The sequence below is a fragment of the Nelumbo lutea genome, chromosome 4, assembly GCF_056320005.1.
Source record: "Nelumbo lutea isolate HS-2025 chromosome 4, American lotus-T2T, whole genome shotgun sequence".
NCBI classification, from domain to species: Eukaryota; Viridiplantae; Streptophyta; class Magnoliopsida; order Proteales; family Nelumbonaceae; genus Nelumbo; species Nelumbo lutea.
The window spans coordinates 50,030,316-50,054,835 of record NC_142687.1 but is presented as its reverse complement, the minus strand read 5'-3'; the positions used below and the strand labels follow the sequence as shown (position 1 = coordinate 50,054,835).

Genomic DNA, 24,520 nt, shown 5'->3' with positions numbered 1-24,520 from the left:
AAGGGAACTTGCGACTGTTGGTGTCTTGTTTGCTGCGGTTCAGATTGCTCCTCCTTCTTGTTTCCGGTTTCAAGGGTTGCATCTACCTTGTTTTCATCCCTTGCTTTCTTCTCTACTTCCGGCAGCTCCTTACCACTTCTTAAAGTAATAGCCTACACTTGTTATCGTGGATTCACTTCTGTGTTGCTTAGTAGAGTGCCCGTTTTCCTTGCTAAAATCATTTGCGCCAACTGCCCAACCTGATTCTCCAAGTTCTTTATTGAAGCCTCTTGGTTCTGAAATCTGGTTTCAGCACTGGCTATGAACTTGGTCATCAGCTTCTCTAGGTTAGATTTCTTTTCCGACTGATGGAAATTTTGGGGAAAGGGCTTCGGCCCATGCTGATTTGGCCATGACCGATTCGGGTAGCCCCTCCATCCGGGGTTAAAGGCATGGTGGTTCTGATTTCCTTGCTGCCTTGCAAAGTTGCCAACAAAGTCTACTTGTTCTGTGGACTGCCTAAACTGATTGCCAACTTGGCATTTAGTGCTGATGTGGCCTCCCCGAAACCAATCACATGTCACGGACTGCACATTCATGGCTTCCATTTGCATCTCATCAATTTTCTTGCTAAGTGCACCTATTTGCGCAGATAGAGTTGTGTATGAGTCCACATTGTGAAGACCATGCTGCTTGCTCACTTGTGCTCTCTCTGAATGCCATTGGTAATTATTGGCTGCCATCTCCTCTATGAGTGCATGGGCCACTTCAGGGGCCTTATTGTTGATGGAGCCCCTGGCTGCCGCATCTAGGATGGTCTTGTTGGCTTCGGTTAGACCATTGTAGAAGGTTTGCACTTGCAGCCATATAGGAAGTCCATGGTGAGAGACCTTTCTTAACAGCTTCTTATAACGCTCCCATGACTCATATAAAGATTCTCCATCTTGTTGGAAGAAAGTGGTGATGTCATTTCTCATCTTTGTTGTCTTGGATGGAGGAAAGTACTTGGAGAGGAATCAGCTAGCCATCTCATCCCAAGTGGCTATAGATTCGGCCGGTAATGAATTTAGCCAAGCCTTGGCCTTGTCTTTCAATGAAAATGGGAATAACCTCAGCCTAACAGCATCATCACTCACCCCATTATGCTTGAAAGTGTCACAAATCTCGAAGAAATTGGCTATGTGAGAGTTTGGATCTTCATGAGCTATCCCACAAAACTGAAATGTGTTTTGGATCATCTGAATTATGGCTGGTTTGATCTCAAAATTATTGGCAGCAATGGCTGGTCATACACTGCTTGAAGCAACTCTGGTAAGGGTTGGTTTGGCATAGTCCATCATAGTCCTTGGTTCGACCATCTCTTCAATTTCAGCTCTAACTTGTCTAGCAGCTCTTAAGCGGATGCTGAGGGTTCTTTCAATCTTTGGGTCATAAGGGACTTCCTCCGGTTTAGGTCTGCTTGTCATAAACTGTACTAGTTGAAGCAAGAAAAAAACTAATGTACTCAAATTAGAAATGTAAATAATTAAACAATTAGCAATCCTAATAGTAGCAATTTACAAGGCAAAGACTGAATGCCATTTGAAAAGAAAAGTTTCGAGAACAAGAATAGACAGATCTGAAATTTGATATGCAAAATTGAAATCAGAGAAGTACTTTCTTGAATAAGGAAAACTACACCCTACAGAGCTGATATACAGGATTGGACAAGGCTAGCAGCCTAATATATGTACAGTCGGCCAGAAGAAGGAAAAAAAATTCTGATTTCAGCAATGAAGATTAATATACACAGATCTGAATATCAGCAATGAAGGTATAAGATTTCTTTTTTTAAGATGTACAGAACAAAAATCAGCTAGAACAGTTGTTATATTTTTTTTCTATGTGCTCAGATCTGATTTCTAATTTCAGCAGTGATAGTTAATATATACAGATCTGAACTACACCATTTTTACAAGGTCTCCAGAAAAAATTCAACAACCATAAACTAAGCAAATCAGCAATAAGAGAGAAAACTACAGAAATCATAAATGAAGGTTACTATATACAGAACTGAATCCTACTACTAATCAGAAATATATCAAGTTTGAAATGCAATCTGCAACCTATGTTCTACAAAAACTACATTCTATACTATTGAATCAAGTCAGAAATGAATTCAGAAATCTATCAAATCAGCATTAGAATCAAGGCGCTACATTCTACAGCTATATCAGTTTTTTTCTCTCTGTGTGCTCAGATCTGAATTCTGATTTCAGTAATGACAGTAATGTATACAGATCTGAACCACACTATTTTTATAAAATATGTAGAACTAAAATGCAGCTACACTACTAAGACTAAAATAGCAATCAAAGATGAAGCAATTCGGCAATGGAAAAGAGAACTACCTAGATCAGCAATATAGGCTAATGCACACAAATCTGAACTACAATGCATAGAGTTAGAGATCAGATTAATAGTGGCTAATAGTTCCTAATATTGCTGCAATAAGTCCCCGACAACGGTGCCAAAAACTTGATGCGTATTTGCTACACTAGAAAATGCACTAGCCGCACAAGTAATAGAGTGATGAATAGAGTGTCATTTCCCACGAGGACTTATGCAGCAACTACTAGTAGTATATCAGCCTACTCTTTTCTGATTAGCCGAGTTGTAAATCTAATGCAAAACTGAAATCCTAACTAGCAAACTACCTCTAACATGTTGGATCAAACACCTTGCAAGCAAATTGAGAAGACAAGGTAACTATGCACAGAATTGATTCAGCAATTAGATCTCTAGGTCATTCGATTAGATTAGGATTCAACTTTGGTTTGGTGAAACCCCAAGGCAACGAATAGCCTCTCTCAAGCGCATGTTCATTCTATGCATGAGTGATGATTCTTCTATCTCTAGCAAGAATCTAATCCCCATGTATGCATTAAGATTTAGAAATTGTAGGGCATCATTTCAGATTCAATGATCACCAATCGAATTGTGCAAGTTATCTCTAACCTTGCACTCAATTCGGTTCTTGATTAGCAGATCCGAATTTCTAAACTTTTTCTTAAGCAATCTAAAAACTCCAAGAAAGAAGAACGGTTCGGCGAAACAGAATTGAGATTGCCTAAATTCTTTTTCAAACAATTCAGACATTACAAAGATTAAGATCAATTCAGCTAGTAGTTCTAACAATTAAATTTCTAATCAAGAAACATGAAAATTGAATCTAATCCATTCGAATAAACCTAGAGAACTAATTACAGATCTGAAATTACATGAAACATCATTCAATTACAGCAAGAAAGATTGAATTAATGGAGAAAATAAACATGAAAGCCCTAGCTGAATTCAATTACCACTTGTGCCGAAATCAAGGAAGAAGACAACCTAGATTGATCTCTTCCAATGGCTTCTCCAAATTCGAAATCATCTTCTTCTTCTCTTGAATATTCTTGAATCTTCTCCTTTCTTCTCGTCTCTTGTGCCTATCTTTCTCTTCTCCCCAAAAGGAATTCGCCCCAAAAGGTTTTTGACCCAAAAGGTATTCGACCCCCTTTCCCCTCTTTCTCTTCTCCTTTTATAGCCTTCTATTCAGCCCCTTTAACTCATCTAGAAAGTTCTCTCATCAAGAAAGTTTGGCGCCTTTAGCTTCTCTTGAACCTTCTAGAAGTTGCCGCCCCTAGCTTATTTTGGACTGCAATTTGGACTGCTCCTTGAGCTGCAAATGAACCTCCTCCTTGCTGGGCCGAATAGGCTCCCTTGGAAGGTTGCGGCTGGGCTCTCCCAAAGAGTGTTGCATGGGCTTTAAGGGCCGACTAGCCCTCCTTTGACCTTTCGGTTAGGCCTTTCTCCCAATTGGGCTGTATTACCTCCAATTTGGCTTCTTTTAGCATGGTTTTATGTTCTTTTTCCTTTATAATTGTCCCCTTTGATAATTTCATGAAATCAAGTTAAATTGGGGTAAGAATTCACACAAATCAGCATCAAAACCTTGCATAAACACCATAATTTATATGTAAATTGTGCACACATCACTGATGCTCCTTTTTAACATCAATCTCCCATAGATCCAGTGTTGTCACACAACAGTGGAATGGGTGATGTGTTAGCTTCCAAATTCTAGAATGAACACCTTCATTCATTAGGCAGCCTCACTTACGGTAATGTGCTCTTCTTGGGTTGTGGATTCTGCTGTGGACCCCTGTTTGTTGCTTTTCCAGCTAACTGCATAGGACCCCATCGTAAAGACGTATCCAGATGTAGACTTTCTATCATCTAGGTCTGACTGGAAATTGACATCGGTATTACCCGAGGATCTGTAGTGAACTACCATCGAATACCAGACAAAAATCTTTTGTCCTTCGAAAGTATTTCAGAATATTTTTCACAGTGGTCCAATGCTCTTGTCCTGGGTTAGACTGATATCTAGTTACCACACTCACGGCCTGAGCAATGTCTAGCCGAGTGCACAACATGGCATACATGATGCTCCCTACGGCTGAGGCATAGGGAACTTCTTTCATACCCTCAATCTCCTCAGGTGTCTTGGGAGACATACCCTTGGAGAGAGTGACTCCATGCCTAAAAGGAATATTTCCTTTCTTGAAGTTCTCCATGCTGTATCTCTTGACTATCTTGTCAATGTAAGTTGACTGGAATAATCCTATTATCCTCTTCGATCTATCTCTATAGAGTCAAAGTCCCATGATATGTAGTCAACATTCCTACATCATTCCCAATGAGTAGAATGTCGTTTACATACAGAACCAAGAACGTAACCTTATCCCCATTGGTCTTCCTGTAAACACAGGGCTCATTCGGTTCTACTCAAAGTCAAACTGTTTGACAGTAGAGTCAAACCGGATGTTTCAACTCCTAGAAGCTTGATTAAGTCCATATATGGATCGGTTGAGTTTGCATAACTTGTGTTCCTGACCTGCAGCTATGAAACCTTGCGGTTGCTGCATATAAATATCTTCAGTAAGATCTCCATTTAGGAGCGCGATTTTGACATCCATTTGCCAAATCTCGTAGTGATGGTATGTTGCTACAGTTAACAGGATCCTAATGTATTTAAGCATGGCCACGGGCGAAAAGGTTTCCTCATAATCGATTCCCTCTTTCTAAGTGTACCCTTTCGCCACAAGATATGCCTTGTAGATCTCAACCTTACCATTGGGGCCCTTCTTCCTCTTATAGTAGATCCATTTGCAACCAATTGCTTTTACCCTAGGGGGCAGATCTACTAGAGTCCAGACTTCATTGGTCTCTATTGGGTCCATCTCAGCTCTCATGGCATCTACCCACTTCAAGGAATCTATGTCTAACATAGCTTCCGTATAAGTCACAAGATCCTCCTCACTGGTCGTAGCTTCCACCAAGTAACTTTCTTGTTCATAGCTGTAACAAACTGGAGGCCTGGATGCCCAGATAGATCTCCTAGGTTGGTTATTAATTGGAGCTTATGGGGCATCTCCCACTACCCCTGAGCTCTCCACATCAAGAACAACTTCCTGACAATGATTGTTCAGGATGTAATATTCCTCAAAGAAATGGGCATTTCGACTATAGAACACCTTCTACTCTCTTGGGTCATAGGATAAATACCCTACAGAGCCTTTTGGGTAACCTACAAATAAGCAACGACCGGTCTTAGATTCCAATTTGTCAGCACTTATTCTTTTAACATGTGTTGGATAACCCCAAATCTTCAAGTGTCTCACACTTGGTTTTTTGTGGGTCCAAAGCTCATAGGGAGTCTTCGGAACGGATTTGGTTGGGACCCGGTTCAGCACGTACATCGCAACTTCTAATGCGTAACCCTAAAGGGATGTAGGTAATCCGAGTGTATGAGAAGTGATCGGACCATATCCAATAAAGTCTGGTTCCTCCTTTCTGACACACCGTTTAACTATGGTGTAGCAGGAGGAGCAATTTGTGATACTATCCCATTTTCCTTTAAGTAGTCCCTGAATTCGTCAGAGAGATATTCGCCTCCTCGATCTAATCGAAGGGATTAAATGTGTCTCCCCAACTGTTTCTCGACCTCTTGGCTGAATTCTTTGATCTTTTCAAAGGATTTAGACTTGTGTCTCATTAGGTACACGCAATCATTTCGAGAGTGATCATTAGTAAATGTTATGAAATAAAAGTGTTCGTTACATGTCTTAACATTCATGGGACCACATACATCAGTATTATAAGGTCAAACGTGCCTGTTGATCTTTCAGGCTTACCGTTAAATGGTCGTTTCGTCATCTTACCCTGAAGGCAAGGTTCATAGGTTGGAAGATCTTCTACAGTTAAAAAATCCAAAGGACCATCCTTTACCAACCTTGTGATATGATCTATGTTAATGTGGACAAGTCGGTAATGCCACAAGCACGTGGAATTAACTGTATCACGGGTTCTTTTCTTGGGTTTATTATCTGACGTAGTTTTGGTTATTTTTGTTTTCAGAGAAGGATGGAGAACATAGAGACCATTTTCAAGTTCTCCATATGCGAGGAATTTGTTATTCCTTTTGAGAGTAATCACATTACTAAAAAGAACGGAATAACCATCCGCACTCTATTTTGAAACAGAAATCAAATTTCTTCTCAAATTGGGTATATAAAGACAATCTTTTAATGTAATTATTCCTTCTCTGAAATACAATTCTACAGTTCCTATGGTTGTAGCTGCAACACTTGTAGAAGTCCCCAAGTAATGAATTACTTCTCTATCACTCAGTCTTCTACTTGTCCTGAACCCCTGCAATGTACTACATGCATGAGTAGAACCCCCTGCAATGTATCATTTGTATTGGTCTCTATGAAAAAAGATTCAAAATTACCTTGTTTCTTGGTCTCCAAGTACTGAGGACAGTTCCTCTTCTAGTGGCCGATTTGCATGTAGAAGTGATAAGCATCTGATGCCTTGTCCTTCTTCTGCCTTTTAGGCTTGCTAGTTTTCTTCTAAGATTTCTTCTTTGCCCTCCTCTTCTTCTTGCTCGATTTTCCACCTTCAACAAGCATGGATATGGGATCATCATTCTTTATCAGTTCTTCGACCCTCTTCAACATATTGTTGAGTTCCTGAAGGCTAACATTTAGCTTGTTCATTATGTAACTCATTATGAACTAATTGAAGGAAGGAGGCAAAGAGTTCATGATGGCATCAACTTTGGTGACATGATCTAGCCCAGATCCAAGAGCCTCAAGTTCATTGATGTATCCCATCATCTTAATACAATGGTCATGAACTAGTTGGTTCTTGGACATTTGTGGGGTCATAAACTGCTTTAGAACCTTCTGACAAGTAGAACAATTCTGCTCTTCATACATGGTCCTTAGACTATCCAAGATATCCTTGGACACTTCGATCTGATCGAACTATCGTTGTATTTGACTATCTAAGGAGGCTATGATGTAGCATCGGGCAAGAGAGTTTTTCTCTTCCCATTCTTGATATTCCCTCTTGTGGGCCTCAGAAGCCCTATCACCCAGACGATCTGGAGCAGGGTTCTTAGCAACTTTGTCCAATTTCTCGGACGTCAGAACTAACATAAGGTTACGATACTAGTCAGCGTAATTTGGGCACTTAAGCTTATTATCATCCAACTGTTTGGCGAATTGCCTGTTTTCCATTTCTGATAAAAGGCAAAACAAATATTAGTCTACAACCTGATTTGATTCATGTTATCTACATATATATGGCTTTTATGTTCCATTTCCATTTTTTCATCTCTGAGATTTCCCTCCTATCTCAGTGACGGAGACTACGAACTATGTATCTGGAAATGAGGGAAACCACATATAGTGCATGGAGCCAATTGTTTCAGCTACATAACCCCATCACCTTCTGTGAAGGATCACATCCACTCATCTCATGAGCTTTCCCTTTGGCCTCTGCCAAACAAGGTTCATTGCCATTTTAGGTTAAACCTTTATGTCCAGTAAGTGCTTACCCATTGATGAGAGTAGAATTTATCACATTTTTATCCCAAAATATTCTATCTTGCATACTTAATTAGTACATAATTGGACTCATATTTTTTGTATTTTGGTTCAGGGCATGAAAGAAGGCATCAGGAGCAAAGAAAGGCAAATCGGATGATTTTTCATAGTTTCAGCACCATTCAGTAATATGGGCCTAACTCGCGTATCCGAACTCCGATTGGGCTGATTCAAGACCTACTAGATAGATAAGAGAAAAAACCACAACTTTCATGTTTTGGGCTTTCGCAGATTCGGCCTGAATCGAAGTTAAATCCAGGCTCGAAGTCGGGGAAAATTCGTAGGAAGGCCCAATCCGCAGCTGAAGCCCAACTTGCAGAAAAGCCTGGCAGCAGCCCAATTCGCAGAGGAGGTCTAATACGAATCCAAGAACAAAAAACTGAGAAGAGTCTTATCAGATCTAAATTTATGATGTAATCGCAAAGATAAAGAGATTGAGTTCATTAGATAAAGAGATAAGAGTAGGATTAGACTACGACTTTCTATTTTTGAGAGATTAACTTCAAGAAAGAGTAGGAGACCACCCCCTCCCCTTAAGCTATATAAAGGGGTAGGGAGCGGACTAGAGAGGCATCAAGAAGCAGAGGAGCAATCCAACTATCAAGCAAGAAGTCTGCAAGAAGGAGGTGGTAGCAAGGAGAAGAGGAGATCTCAACTCCAAGGGCGAAACCATGAGTTCTTTCTTTCCTCTTGTTTGTTTTATTTCTGCTAGTATGAACTAATTTATCTATAGTTAGGGTTGTGGAAAGCCTAATCATATCAATGAATATATTTTTATTCTGATTTATTCAAGATCGTGATTTCCATATAGTCTATGAATTATCTTGCTTAATGCTATTAGGAGTGACCATCTCTTAATTCATCAGGCATATGTGAATGAATCGAGAGAGGAATTCACATAACTGACCACATAATTCATGGTGTGAATTGAATGGTATATAGGGGTATATACACATGATTCATCTGAATATAATAGTTTTTCCTTGGACTTAATGCACTTCTATCTTGAGAACTCTAGTCGAGAGATCGAGGAGTTACCTGATAGAAGTAGTTTTAGTTTATCTCGAGAGAGAATATTAAATAAAATTGGAAAGTGATGTGTGGCTCATTGTGACACTAGCAAGTGCACTAGCCGTTCAAGTAATAAAGTAGTGAGTGAAGTATCGTTCCCACGAGGATTTAGGAAACAATTACTAATACTAAATTGAGTACTTCTTATATGATCAACAAATAATCAAAACTGTAATGAAAGCTAAAAAAAATTCTAAATTAAAATCTATCTAAATCATTGGCCCAATTGCCTTCAAATCAGGTTAGAAGAGTAAGCAGTAAATGTCAATCTCAGAATTCAGCAATCTATCAATTTGGATCATTCGAATAAATCATGATTGAGCCTTGGTTTGGTGAAACCCCAAGGTCATGAACAGCCTCTCTCAAGCGCATGCTCATCCTATGCATGAGTGACGGTTTTTCTATCTCTAGCAAGAATCTAATCCCCATGCATGCATTTCTTCAAACACTTCTAAGGCATCAATTCAAATCTGAATTGATCACCAACTGAATTGTGCAAGTTATCTCTAACCTTGCACTCAATTCAGTTCTTGAATAGTAGATCTGAATTCCTAGAGTCTCTCTCAAGCACTCTAGGAATTTCAAGCTGTAGATTAATTCGGCCAATCTGAAAATTGCAGATCTGAATTCTCTTTCAAGCAATTCAGATCTTGCAATCTCAGATCTGAGAATTCAGATCTGAGTTTTGAAGGTTAGTTGGCCGAATAAATCTACAATAACACCCTCATTCAAGAAACTTCAAGTACAATTCATGACCAATTGAATGAATAAAAAAGAATTAGATTGCTGAACTGAAATTTTACAAGCTGAAATACATCAAGGAAGAATGGAAACAAGGAGAAAGAAGAAAGAAAAATATAACAAAGAAACTGAATTCAAATCAAAAGAGAATGAAACTACAAATGATTTATTACAAAAGATCTTTGAATTACAAACCCTCAATTCGAACTCACCTTCTCTTCTAGCTTGTTTGTCTTGAACTTCCTTCAGCCCTTCTTCTTCTTCTTCCTTGCGCCTAGCCTTCTTCTCTTCTCTTCTCTCAAGGTGGCCGAACCTCTAAGAGTGGGAGAGCCTTCCTCTCAAGCAATTGAACACCTCTCCCCCCTCCTAGAGGCCTCCTTATATAGTTTTTCAAGGGGGCTCTTGCCCCTTCTTGAAGTCTCTAGAATTGGGTGTATTACACCCCTCATGAACCTTCTAGAGTGCTCCCTCCTTCTCTTCAAGAAACATCTAGGAGTTGCCGCCCCTAGCTCCCTTTGGGCTGCTATTTGGGCTACAACTTAGCTTGCTTTTGAGCTCAAGTGGGCTACACTCTAGGCTGTTATTTGGGCTAAAAATGGGCTGGGCTGAAATTTCCTTCTTGCTAGGCTTCTTCCCTTGGATTTTCCAAAGAGTTAGTTTGCACTTCTTGGGCCGAATAAAAACTCCCTTGCTCTCATGGCTGGGCCGGGCTGAACTTGATAAATTTTGGGCTTTCTTTTCTTGCTTTTGCCTTCTTTTTGTTGATTTGGCTCCCCCTGAAATCTTTCTTGCAATCAAGCTAAAATAGGGCAAGGAAAGACTTCAGCTTATGGGTTCATCAGCTTATGGGAATGAATTGTAGGTTCCCATAAAATTTCATGCAAAAACCTCATAAAATATAGATAAATTGTAGGTTCATCAGAAAGACTTCAGCTTATGGGAATGACAAATTATCTTGGATAATCTCATTCATTAATATTCATTGGAATGGTTAGGTGGACTGAAAGCCCTAGCAAATTCAACCAATTGTTACATACTTCAACATTGTTACTTCTGCTCTTGTTTTCCTGTTTCTATTTTTTCATTAGTTCTTATTCTCAAATCTGAAATTCGATTGTCCAAATAATTAGGGAAGACTGTAGTTCTAATACTTATTTTGTTAAATCCACGTGGGAACGATATTTTTATACTACTTGATAACTAGTGCACTTGCTAGGGTTATATTTATAGCTATCACCCATCATGTTCGTGAACGCCAAGGTACCGTGAGAGAGTCTTCCATTTTAGGATAGGCCCCTCCCACATCGGTCTATGACACTCCTATCATCTTATGAAACAATCCAATAGCAAATGGATAGCCCAATTTTATGGTGCGTCTCCTCATTACTAAAGGACCCATCTTCATGCTAATGATGGAAGGCATTTAGAGAATTCATCATATGAATCTCCCTATCACATGCATTTATATTTCAGTGGAGGGAACAAAATATTACGCTCTAGTTTTATTTAGGTCAAACCAAAGTGGCTCCCACTGGTTTTCTCAAAGCCAAATTTAAATGGGCCCTAAACGGCTAGGGTTCCGCATGGTTCATTTTGGGGAGGAAGCTGATGTAGGGCCCATCAAACGGGGAGATCATCCAATCTTATGGACACCTTGACAATGATGTGCATTCATCCATGGTGTGCGAAAAAGCCACTATCAAATTAACATGGGCCAAGTACTTATGGCCCATGTACGTAGCACATCACACATCCATACATCACATGCATGAAACAAATTGATCCAATCAATTAAAATATCTGTAAAACCCTTAATTAATTTGATTAAATCAATATCAGCCCAACAGAACCCATAATGTTATCATATAACATTATCTAGGTACATGGGTTGTATTGCAAAAAGCAGTTCGGCCCATGTAGCTAAATCAGGGCTGATTCAGTTTTATCATATTAAAACTAGGTTTTTACAGAGGTGGGCCAAATTAAAACTTGAAGTGGGCCATCAACCCTCTGGCATAAATCGAATTAGGGTTAGAAAAACCAACCCCATCGAACCAACAATTCGGTCCAACCAGTTTGGACCAAATCTGGTACAAATCGGCCCAAGTTTTGGTGTCCAGTTCAAGATTTAATTCAAGAATAATGATCTGAAAAATAAATTAAATGAAGATAATCAAATTATCAAGAAAACGAAATCAGAGGGCTGTATTGTGATTTTCTTGGACATCCTACAAACCTACAAAGAACAGTTAATCACAGATTGTAGAATCGATATCTGCAAAATTGCATATCGTAGAACTTTTTTTTGCAAAATCTTCTTCTCCTCTGTTGCGCACTCCAACAATCTCTAGATGGAAATAAAATAGAAAAGCCTAATTTTTTCTATTATTACATCACATCGATTTCCTATACAATTTGTCTAAAAAATAAAAAAAATATATTTACAAACCAAATTGAATAGAAAAGAAATAGCAGGGTGCGCCAATCTTGGCACCAAAAAGATTCGATCTCCATCACACGTGCAGCCCAAATACTCAAGAAACATTCATATAACAATTCTATAAACATAACAGAATAATAAAATTTTATTTTCCAGATCATCCACCCATAATTTGGGAACTAATTCCCAAAAAAAAATGCTAACTACGCAAATCGGGTAGAACGCCTTTTTCCCATTTGCGCAGATTCAGATTTGATCTAATTTGGTTCAAGACTTGAACATGGCTCTGATACCAATGAAGGGATGGGAGATCCATCATATGGATGGCCAAACCCTACAGGAAGGTTGGGCGAAATTTCAAAAAATTCTTTACCCCCATCCTGGAATCCTATTCCCAATTTAGAAAACTGCATTTTCAAGGTTCGTTCTTGTAACCAAACTAGACGAAATCTGAAACCAAGATTAGGGAGTGATATACCTTATATGGAATCCATGCAAAAAGCTCATCCCAACGTAGGTTTTCACGCCTGAAGAGTGTACCAAATCCTTCCTCCACTGAAGATGACACAGTTTAGGATGAGGTAGGATCAACATGTAGTTCTTCACCAAGAACTTGTGATTCTTCAGGAAGAATCGAATGAGGTAGCGAGCACAACTTCAAAATTGTTTCTTCTAGCAAGAAACAATATCAATATCAAATCTTGATCAGAATCAAGAATTGGAGATCGAAAAGGGTAGAGCGGCAAGAGCAGGGAGAAAAAGAACTGAAGGCAAAAATCAGTCAAACTGAGTTGTCTTTTGTAATGTCTATGTTGTTGTTTTTTTTTAGGCCCACCCTGCTCTCTATTTATAGCATTAAAGAGACAACCTCCTAATCTGATTAGTAGTCTCTTGATCCAAATCTTTATTTGGACCTAGACTCTTTAAGTGAACCCCTAGCCGAATTCATGCTGAATACAGTGAACCCCTGAGTCCATCACTATGGGCTCTTAATTGGCCCAACATTTACACTAAATGGTCCTTGAGTCCAGACATCTTATGAAGGCCCAAGGACGGTGGGTAGATGCAAGATTAGCCCATTAGGTATAACCCTCAATGGTCTTACACTTAACCTCTCTGCCCTTAATGATCAAACACTGCCCGACAAGAGAGGACCTCTCCCTCGACTGCAAGGTACAGTGCTACACTCTCTACTCACATGGATCCCGCGAATTAAAACCTTTTGCAAACAATTTGTGAAACCATAATATATAAATATATTTTGCAAAAACCAAATTTCTAACACATTTGAAATCCACTACCAGCTTTTTAGGTTTCCATCAGAGAGAGTGCATTTTCCCGATCATTCACTTTGTCCGACAAAGGGGCTGATCCTGTCACTATGATCACCCACTCAGATGAATTCTTGAACTGTCCCAACATACATAGGTTTTGAGCTCCTCTAAGGATCTCACTGATTCGCACATCAAAAACGGTCCAATCCGACACCTAGTATAGTATCACAATCAAGTCTAGGGGTCAGGTGTAGCATTCCAGTTTTGCCCGTCTATCTCTAAGGTCCAGGGCAATACTGAAATTCTGGTCCGGTTTAGGGTTTCAAGAAAACCCACCCTGCATGTACCTTAGGTCCCACCCTGGCAGCTCAGACAAGCCACCCCTACCAACTTGGCGGCACATCAGTGTCTGCCTTGGCAGGATAAATCTCCCCAGATCTATCCAATGGCTGTGAAGATTCTAAACTAACATGAGTCTCATATGTGTCCAGTTTAAGGGTATTACACAGAAACACACCACAATAACTCGAATCAAATATGTACTTTATTCATTTACAATAAATGTCATAATGTACGTCATGCTCATTGGAGCTAAGGTCATACACTGTCTAACACTTCACTTGGTCCGCTACTGACATGGCCGGAATTGACCCTTCGATCATTACTCACTGGCTAAGCGTGGACCCGAGCTCTAGGCCGGTTCGACAGAAGAAGAGGAACTTTGCACTAGAGTGGTGGAAGGCCATAGGAGAGGAAGTTGACAAGCTACTCGATGCTGGATTCATCCGAGAGGTATACTATCCTAACTGGTTGTCAAATGTGGTTTTGGTTAAGAAAGCTAATGGGAAATGCCGAATCTGTATTGACTTTACAAACGTTAACCGGTCCTGCCCTAAGGACAGTTTTGCTTTGCCAAGAATAGACCACCTTGTCAACGCCGCTACAGGATATGAATTGCTTAGCTTTATGGATGCTTTCTCCGGATACAATCAAAGAAAGATGCACCCCGAAGACGAAGAGAAGACCTCGTTCATCACTGAACATGGTACATGCTGCTACAAGGTGATGCCCTTCTGGCTTAAAAATGCAGGAGCTACCTACCGGCGTCTTATTAATAAAGTGTTCAAGGATCAAATGGGGAGTAATGTTGAAGCCTATGTAGATGATATGGTGGTGAAAAGCCTGAAATCCAAGGCCCACACTGTAGACCTGGCCGAGACCTTTGACACTTTGCAGAAATTTAATATGAAGTTAAACCCCAACAAGTGTGCCTTTGGGGTCACTTCGGGCAAGTTTCTAGGCTTCATCACCACTCAACAAGGTATTGAGGCCAACCTTGAGAAGATACAGGCCATATTGGAAATGGCACCTCCTCGGTCGGTGAAGGAAACCCAGAAGCTCACTAGCCGTGTGGCGGCGCTCAACCGCTTCTTGTCAAAGTCAGCTGACCGATGTCTTCCCTTCTTCCGAGCCATCAAGAAACTAAAAGACTCCTAGTGGACGAGGGAATGTCAGCGAGCTTTTGATGAATTCAAGGAGTACCTCCCCTCGTGATGGGTCCTTATGACACTAGCAAGTGCACTAGCCATTCAAGTAATAAAGAGATGAGTAGAGTATCATTCCCACAAGGATTTAGGTAGCTACTACTAATACTAAACCAGCCAGCTCTTATCTGATTAATCGAATACTACAGTTTATTCAAATTTGAAATTCTAAACTACAAACTACCTAATAGGCATTGGTTTAACACCTTGCATTCAAGTAGAGAGAATAGGCTAAAATTACAAATTGATGATTCAGCAATCAGCCCTCTTAGATCATTCGAATAGAGTATGATTCAGCATTGGTTTGGTGAAACCCCAAGGCAATGAACAGCCTCTTTCAAGTGCTTGTTCATCCTATGCATGAATGATGATTCTTATATCTCTATTAAGAATCTAATCATTCATGCATGCATTTGATCAAACAATTCAAGGGCATCAATTCAGATTGAATTGATCACCAACTGAATTGTGCAAGTTATCAATTCAGTTCTTGGGCATCAATTCAGATCACCAACTGAATTGATCACCAACTGAATTGTGCAAGTTATCAATTCCAAGAGGTTAGAACAGATCGGCCAAGCTGAATAATGAATGTCTGAATTCTTTCTCAAGCAATTTAGACATTACAAATCTCAGATCTGAAATTTCAGATCTGGATTTCTAAGAGAACAATTCGGCCCATCAGTTCTACAATCAATTCTCTCATTCAAGAAACATCAAATGCTGGATCTAATCCATTCGAATGATTCAAGAAAACTTAATTACATAATCTGAATTTACAACATTCAATCTCCATTACAGCAAGAAAGAAAGAAAGAAAGGAAGAGAAACACATGATCTAAAGCTGAATTCGAATTCAAAGAAAACAAAAACTGAGTAAGAATGTAACCTAGATCTCTCAATCAAGCTTTCCCTCCTTCGAACTCACCTTCTTCTGTCTTGGATGCTTGGATCTCCTCAGCTTCTTCTTTTTCTTGCGCCTATCTCTCTCTTCTCCTCTTCTTGAATTTCGAACCCAAGGGACTAGAGAGTCTTGGACTTAGGCAAATGAACACCTTCCCCCCTTCAAGAGACCTCCTTTTATAGGCTTTCAAGGAGTCTAGAGGCCTCTCTTGAAGCTTCTAGAATTGATTGCCCTTCTCTTCTCTTGAACCTTCTAGAGTGCTGCCCCCCTTTCTTCTCTTGAAGCATCTAGAAGTTGCCGCCCCTAGCTCTCTTTGGGCTGCAACTTAGCTGAATTTTGAGTTGTTTTGGGCTGCAATCTAGGCTACTCATGAGTTGAAATGGACCTCCTCTTTGCTGGGCCGAATTTAGCTTTCTTGCTAGGCTCTCTTTTTGGGTTCTCCCAAAGAGTGTAGCATGGGCTACATGGGCCGAGTGATCCTTTATTGCTTTCTTGGCTGGGCTGGGCTAAATTAATTTATTTTTTGCTCTTTTTTTCTTGTTTTATGCCTTCTTTTTCTTTAATTGGTTTCCCTGAAATATTTCCTGAAATTAAACTAAAAATGGGGTGAAACTCAAACAAACCATCATAAAATCATGCATAAAACTTCAAAAATTGTAGGTAAACCATGTACTCATCACCTCGCCTCCCCTCCTAGCCAACCGGTCCTAGGAGAGACCCTATGCCTATACTTGTCAGCCGGGGATGAAGCAGTCAGCTCAGTCCTGATCAAAGAAGACGGAGCATAGAAACCCATATACTACATCAACAAGGTACTGTGCGATGCCGAAACCAGATAGCCTGAAGTGGAGAAGCTGGCATTTGCTTTCGTGATTTCAACCAGAAAGCTTAGGCCATACATCCAAGCTCACACCATCACGGTATTGACAAATCAGCTCCCCAGAGTTGTCCTCGCAAGCTCGAGACCTCGGGGCATTTGATCAAATGGGCCATTGAGCTTTCCAAATTTGACATAAGGTATCAGTCAAGGCCCGCTATCAAAGCACAAGCCCTCATAGATTTTATGACGGAGTGCACCTTCAACCGAGCTCTCCCCTAGGCCCTAGAGGATGAACCAAGAGAAGAGCACCTTGCTGGAGATGCTCCCCTTGCTTGAAAGCTTTTTGTAGATGGGTTGCTCAATGCCAAAGGAAGCAGCACTAGCCTTATCCTTCTCACCTTGGATAACTCAATCGTCGAATATGTGCTAAGGTTCGACTTCCTAGCGTCCAACAACGAAGCCGAGTACGAGGCCCTCCTCGCCAGATTACAATAGGCAAAGGACCTTGGCTCCTCACATGTCGAAGCCTTCATCGACTCTCATTTGGTGGTCAACCAGGTGAACGGCCAGTACGAAACTAGAGAGCAAAGCATGTCCAAGTATCTCGCCAAAGTCCAAGGGCTAGCCCATCATTTCCAGCGCTTTACCTTGCAGCAAGTCTTGCGAGCCAAAAACGTGAGAGTCAATGCCCTCTCCAAGCTGGCAAGCACCTCGGGCACTGATAGCTATAAATATATAACCCTAACAAGTGCACTATTTATCAAGTAGTATAATAATATCGTTCCCACGGGGATTTAACAAAATAAGTATTAGAATCACAGTTTTCCCTAATTATTTGGACAATCGAAATTTAGGATTGAGCAAGAACTACTGAAAAAAAACAAGGGTGATCACTAATCGAATATTTAAATGATGAAATTGCTAGGACTTTTGGTCCACCTAACCAATGTAATGAATATTGATGGGTCCGATTATCCAAGATTAATTGTCATTCCCATAAGCTGAGATTTTCCCAAATTTATTTAATATTCTCTCTCGAGATATACTAAACCTACGCCCATCAGGTAACCCTTCGATCTCTTGAGTAGATCTCTCAAGATGGAAGTGCATTAAGTCCAAGAAAACCATTAAATTCAGATGAATCATGTATATATATATATATATATATACCATTCAATTCACACTATGAATTATTCTATCAATTATGTGAATTCCTTTCTCAATTCATTCACATAACCCAAATCAATTAAGAGGTGGCCAAGCTCTTAATTGCAATAAGCACAATAATTCATAGACTATATGGAAATCACAATCTTGGATAAATCAAGAAGATAAAAATATATTCATTAATATGGTTAGGCTTTCCATAGCCCTATCAAGAAAACAAATCAGTTCATGATGGAAGAATTAAAGCAAACAAAGGGGAAGAAAGAACTCTTGAATTCACCCATGGTGTTGAGATCTCCTCTTCTTGTCGCCACTTTCTTCTTGAAGTTTCTTGAATTCTTGAACCTTTCTTGAACCCTTCTTGACTGATTGCTCCTTGCTTCTTGATTCAAATCAGAAATTGAGTGATTCAGTCATCCTCAAGCTGGTCTGCCCCCTCCTTTATATAGCTTAAAGGGGAGGGGGTGGTCTCCTACTTCCTCTTGAAGTTGATCTTACAAAAATAGAAAGTCCTATCCTAATTCTATTCTTATCTCTTTATCTAATGAACTCAATCCCTTTATTTCTCTAAGATTACATCAAGAATTTAGATCTGGGAGGACTCTTCTCAGTTTCTTGTTCTTGGATTCGTATTAAACCTTCTCTGCGAATTGGGCTTCAGCCAGGCTTTTCTGGAAGTTGGGCTTCAGCTGCGGATTGGGCCTTCCTGCGAATTTGCCACGACTTCGGGCCCGGATTTGATTTCGATGCACGCCGAATCTGTGAAAGCCCAAAACATGAAAGTTGTGACTTTTTCTTTTATCTTTCCAGTGGGTCTTGAATCAGCCCAATCGGAGTTCGGATATGCGAGTTAAGCCCAGATTACTGAATAATGTCGAAACTATAAAAAATCATCCGATTTGTCTTTCTTTGCTCCTGATGCCTTCTTTCATGCCCTGAACCGAAATACAAGAAATATGAGTCCAATTAAGTACTAATTTAGTATAAAAGATAGAATAATTGGGGATAAAAATATGATAAATTCTACTCTCATCAGGCACGGTCCTTGGTCGCACCGTTCGCGTGGAGAAGTTACCTTGGCCGACCATTGAAAAATCTCAAGTACTACCAATAGAGGCCGAGCCATCATGGATGGACCCCATCATCAACTTCCTCCTTACGAAATAGCTGCCCGATGACAGGAACGAGGCTAGATGACTCCTGCGTCAGGCAACCCATTATACCTTGCTCGAAGGAAAATTATATAGAAGATCCTTCACCCTGCCTTACCTCCGATGCCTCCGCCCCGAGGAGGTGAGTACGTTCTCAGAGAAATTCATGAAGGCATCTGCAGAAATCACCTCGATGGTAGGGCCCTCGCCCAGAAGACGTTGAGGCATGGATATTTCTGGCCAACACTTCACAAAGACGCAATCAAACTTGTGCGAAGATGTTATAAATGCTAGAGGACCGCCAACATATGTCATTATCCTGCGACAACCCTCTCAGCCCTCAGCAGCTTCTGGCCCTTCGCTAAATGGGGAATGGACCTCCTCGGCCCTTTCCCACAAGCAACGGGGGGCAGGAAGTACCTCATCGTCGCTATGAACTACTTCACAAAGTGGGTCGAAGCTGATCCCTTAGCCACTATCACAGCTCGGGCAATCCAAAGCTTCTTCTGAAAAAACATCATCTATCGCTTCGACCTCCCTCACACTTTAGTCACCGACAATGGGAAGCAGTTCAATGATGCCAAATTTTAAGAATGGTGTGTCTCCCTCGGCATCAAACAACAGTACACCTCGGTGGGCTACCCTCAAACAAATGGCCTAGCCGAGGTCACAACAGAACCTTCCTAGACAGACTGAAAATGAGGTTAGACTGAGCTAAAGGACTATGAGCCGACAAACTAATCAACGTACTTTGGGCATACCTAACAACACCTCAGACGCCATGGGAGAAACTCTCTTCGGCCTGACCTATGGTACCGAAGCGATAATCCCAGTAGAGATCGGCCAGCCGATGCTCTGAGTCGAAGCCTACAATGAAGCAGAGAAAAGCGAAGCCCTCAGAGCCAACCTGGATCTGCTGGAAGAAGCCCGGAAGTAGGCACAGATCAGGGTAGCTGCCTACCAGCAACGCGTGGCCCGCTACTACAACTCGAAAGTAAAGGAAAGACACTTCTGAGAAGGGGACCTCGTCCTCTAAAAGGTCATGGTCCTTGAACCCAGAGTATGAATGTTGGGCCCCAATTGGGAAGGCCCCTACAGAGTCAAGCGAGTCTTTGGCCCCAGAACATTTCACTTGGAACACTTGGATGGAAGATCTGTCCCCCAGACACAGAACTCGAAGAACCTCCGAATGTACTTTCAATGAATGTAGTTGCCTATGGCTAAGTGATGAATGAATGAAGCAAAAAGTTCCTCTTCGCCTCAGGTGTTGAATGAATGTGTGTCATAAGTCCTAAAAAACCCACAGCTTCACGACCTGCCGATGCACGAAACCCTCCTCCGAGGGATGAGCCCTTGGTACAGACCGATGTAGAAGACTGACGACCCTAGGACGAGCACCTCACCAAAATCATACATGCCAAGGCAAGCGAGGTCTTTTATGCCTCATCTCCTCCTTAACGGAAGGTGGCCTCCTCGGAACTCCAGGGCAAAAGAAGCCCCTACACGCCTCATCACCTCTGAGTATGGTGATACCCTCGGCTACCTATACTTAGTGCAATAAAAATAGTGACCTCGACTACCTCAGCGGTCCACTTCGACTCGAGCCCCCAGCTTCGCCGATGGGACGCCTCGGCCTCCCTTAAGGAAACACTTGGTGAGAAACAAGCCAGGTGAACTGCACCCCGATAGTGCTGCTCCACCTTAGCTCCTCGTCCTCCCAAGTACCTTGGAAATATACCTTGGCCAACGACCTCGGCTATAGTGCCAGGTCACCTCAGCCTAGCCAAAGTTGACTCTTAAGGAATTCTGGAGCCGGGTGAGCCTCACTTCGGACGTGTGGCCCCGCCTCGGCTCCCAATGCCCTAATTACTTAAAGCGAGCATGCAAACAAACTACGTGTACTATGAGCAAACCGTGTGTGTTTTGTGTGTTGTGGTTTCATTGTTCAAAGGGGCAAGGACCTCTCAAAGAAGAAGAAAAAAGAAGAAAGAAGAGAAAGGACACAACATACACAAGGCACAACGCATGCAAAAAATTGCTTCATTCATCATTAATTTCCCGTGTTGCCTTTACAAAAAGTTTTTGAAAGCCTCATAGGCCAAGTATATATACATTCACCCAAAACAACAAAAACAACAGCTAAACAAAAAAAAAGGAAAAGTAAAAGGGGGTAGATCCACGCCTAAGCCTCACCATTGACAGGAGGAGGAACAGAGTCATCGGCAGGCTGGGCTTCGTTGGGAGTATCGGGGATCACCTGCAGCCCCTCGATGTCAAAATCTGGCATCAGTAGTAAGAGTGCCTTCTTCGTGTCTTCAATTCCGTCGAGGTAGGAGGACAATGCGTCTTCTGCGAACACGTCCTAATAATCGGTGGACTTCTTATATGCCTCCACCGCTTTGGCTGCTGCTTTCCTAGACTATTCTGCTGATGCTGTGGCCTTGACAGCCTTCTTCTCTACCTCGAAAGCCCTTCCTTCAGCCTCGGATAACTGTCTCTCTACCTCGGAGACAATGCTCTCCAACCAGACTCTTTCCACTTGTTCCTTGGAAAGACCTTGTCATGCCTCTTTCAATTGAATTTCGAGGCACTCCCAAACTAATTGTTCATCCAAAAACGCCTTCCTAAACTTTTGATATTTCTCCTCGACGACGGCAACTATCTTTTGGAACTTTTCTTGTTCCTTCTAGATTCTCCTCGGTGGACTTCTTCTCCTTCTCCACCTTGTCGATATAGGACATCACCAGCCTCGTTCGGTCCCCCAAACCGATGAAGTGCAGGCAGGCCTGCAACAGAACCAGTTAGTGAATGAAAGAGTAGGAAGAGAAGGAAATACAAAACAAAAATGTATGTGTCTTACCTCGGCTAAGTGGTATAGGCCCTCGTCGTAGATGGCCTTGGGGTTGCTCTGCAGCAAACAGTAGCGGTCCCTCTGCAAGATCGTCCCTCTCACCAGGGCTTGGCTGACCCCCTCGTCCTGGATGGAGTCCCCTTCTCGAAGCTACCACTGTGGATGGAAGATCTTCTCGGCCCCTTCGGCTCTCTCGGGGAAACCCTGTACTAATGGCGGAGCTGAAGAAGGCCCGGATGGGTGCTCCTCAGGCGTGAACCTCCTCGCCACCTCCTCTTCCTGGTGCTCCGTATTGGCCACCTTCCGCGAAGGCTCCTCCCTTGGTGTATCTATGGCGGGCCTCTTCTGACCCGCTTCGCCCCCTCCGTGGGCCTCTTCGGCACCTTGGCCCCGTCAGTTGGCTTCTTCGGCACCTCTATTGACTTCTTGGCCCCCTCCGAGGGCCTCTTCAGCCCACTGGTAACCTCCTGGGGTGTCACCATCGGTTGCTTCCCCTTGGAGGGGACCTATTGATTTCCCCCCTTCGCTGAGACAGGGGGGCAACCTCTTCGCCAGGCCGCTTCGACGTCTGTCCTTCGGCCTTCTTCCCTGCTTACTTTGCCCGGGCCTTCTCGAGAAGTCGTTGTTTGGCATCCATGGGCACTTCTGCGAACTAGCAAAAGAAAGTGGTTAGTACACCAAGGAAAAGACATGGAAGACGTTCTAAATAACTACAAAACCTCTCCTACCAAGGGGGTAGGGCTAATCCCAACGAAGACAATGGGGACCTCCTTCTCCACCAACGGCTTCGCATGGAATGTCCCCATCACAAGCAGATGAGATACGGCTATAGCCTCTTCATCTCGGAGTGGAGGAGGACATCTCTCGATGACTACGTAGGCCTCCCCCCATTTAGTCCTGAACCTCTGGCCCTCGAGGCAGGAGACATAAAAGAACTTGTCCTTCCACCCATTGACGGATGAGGGGTTGTGCACCGGCTTCCCTCTTCAAAGGTGGAAGTAATACATGTTGGCCTTGGAAGCGTGCTTCCTTGGTGCAAACATGGTGCGGAACATCCTCAACGTCAGCTCCGCACCCCGAAGCTGAGCCCACACTAACATTGGGGACGAGTTGACTGATAGTGATACCATACCACTCTAGCAACTCAGAGATTAAGAAAGGGAGGGGAATCCTAAGGCCAAATTCTAAAAAATGCTGGTAGACACAGATTTCCCCATCCTTAGGGGTCCACGGGCGATCACCTACATCGGGGACCCTAAGATCATAGGATCGGGGTATGTGAAATCTCCTCGCCAGGGATTTGACCTGGCCTACATCCAAGGAGCTGTCAAACGAGTGTGAGACACTAGTGTCAGCCACCCTTCGGGCAGCACTCCCTCCCATCAATCTAGCGGAAACCTTTATGACATCTTCCTCCTCAGAGAGAGGAGATCCTTTGAGCTACCTCGGCGACGTCGACGCGGCGCTTTCATGGGGAGAGTTACTACCCCAGCGGCAGCCCTTGGCACCCCCCCAAGGCTACCCTTTCTCTTAGTATGGCCACCTCCTACCGAAGGGGGGCTACGGCTAAAGAACCTAAGGAGGAGAGAGGGGAAGGGGTTTCAGAAGAGCTCTCTCCCTAGGTGTTTAGGAGTTCATGGCGTTCAAGGCCGGAGTCCAAGAACAACATAATGAATTACCTAGATAGTGAAGAAGGTAAAGACGAGGTGTCCTGAAGGATGGAGAACCTGGGAAAGTCATGAAGGATCGGGAGCTTGGGAGCTGAGTTCACTCAATAACAAGGGCGTCTAAGTTCGAATGACGGGGAAAGTCACCACTAGGGCCCCTATTTAAAGGAAAATGGATGGCCCAGATCTCGCTAGATCTGACAGTTGAGGCACCTCCGCTTCCATCATCCAACCATGATGTGCCACCCGGCGCTCATCCTCGAAAGATGAAACGATGCCCAAGCAATGGCTCAGATCAAGACGGATCCGATGGTCATGGGAACCCTCTACTTCTGCGAACCAGCTATACCGCACCTCTCAGCACGTGCCCTCGGAAGATGAAACGATGTTGGGTTAACCGCGAGGCTCACCCACCGCAGCCCGCAGGGCCTGCCCATCGTGACCCATCGGGCGGACCGCTCAACCCGACAAACGCGCGCCTATTTGGGTGACCGTCCTCCACACGGTAGACCCTCGACGTGGCCTGATCTTACATGATATGGAACATCTCCACTAAGCCAACGCATCCACGCCACACGCATCTCCGAACCGATGAGGAGGGAAGACACACACGAAGTGAAAATGACGCCACTGTAGGATACCCCTCGACTAACGAATCCGAAGGCATAGCGATTGCTACTCCCGACGACTGAAGTTGAGGCCTTACCACAACTATCATCTCCATTACTAGCCAAAGTCAAGACCTTGCCTCGGCCTCGGGAGTGGGGGGCAAGTGATGTGGGCTAGCCAGGCCCAGCCCATTATGGGCTGGGAGGCCCAACCCACTAACGCCTGACAGTGCCAGCCACAACAGGGGGAAGCCCTACTGCCTTCGTACGGAGCCAACCGCGGAGCAATTAGGTGTACCTGCAAGGACCTGTCGCCTGACA

General features: G+C 42.7%; 1 non-coding gene across 1 annotated transcript; it reads left to right on the top strand.

Annotated features, from left to right (window-relative positions):
- The first annotated feature begins 852 nt into the window (after window positions 1-852).
- Window positions 853-959, top strand: LOC148855681 (small nucleolar RNA R71). The gene has a single exon (XR_016095279.1). It is a non-coding gene; the product is annotated as a small nucleolar RNA R71 (small nucleolar RNA).
- Window positions 960-24,520: the final 23,561 nt, after the last annotated feature.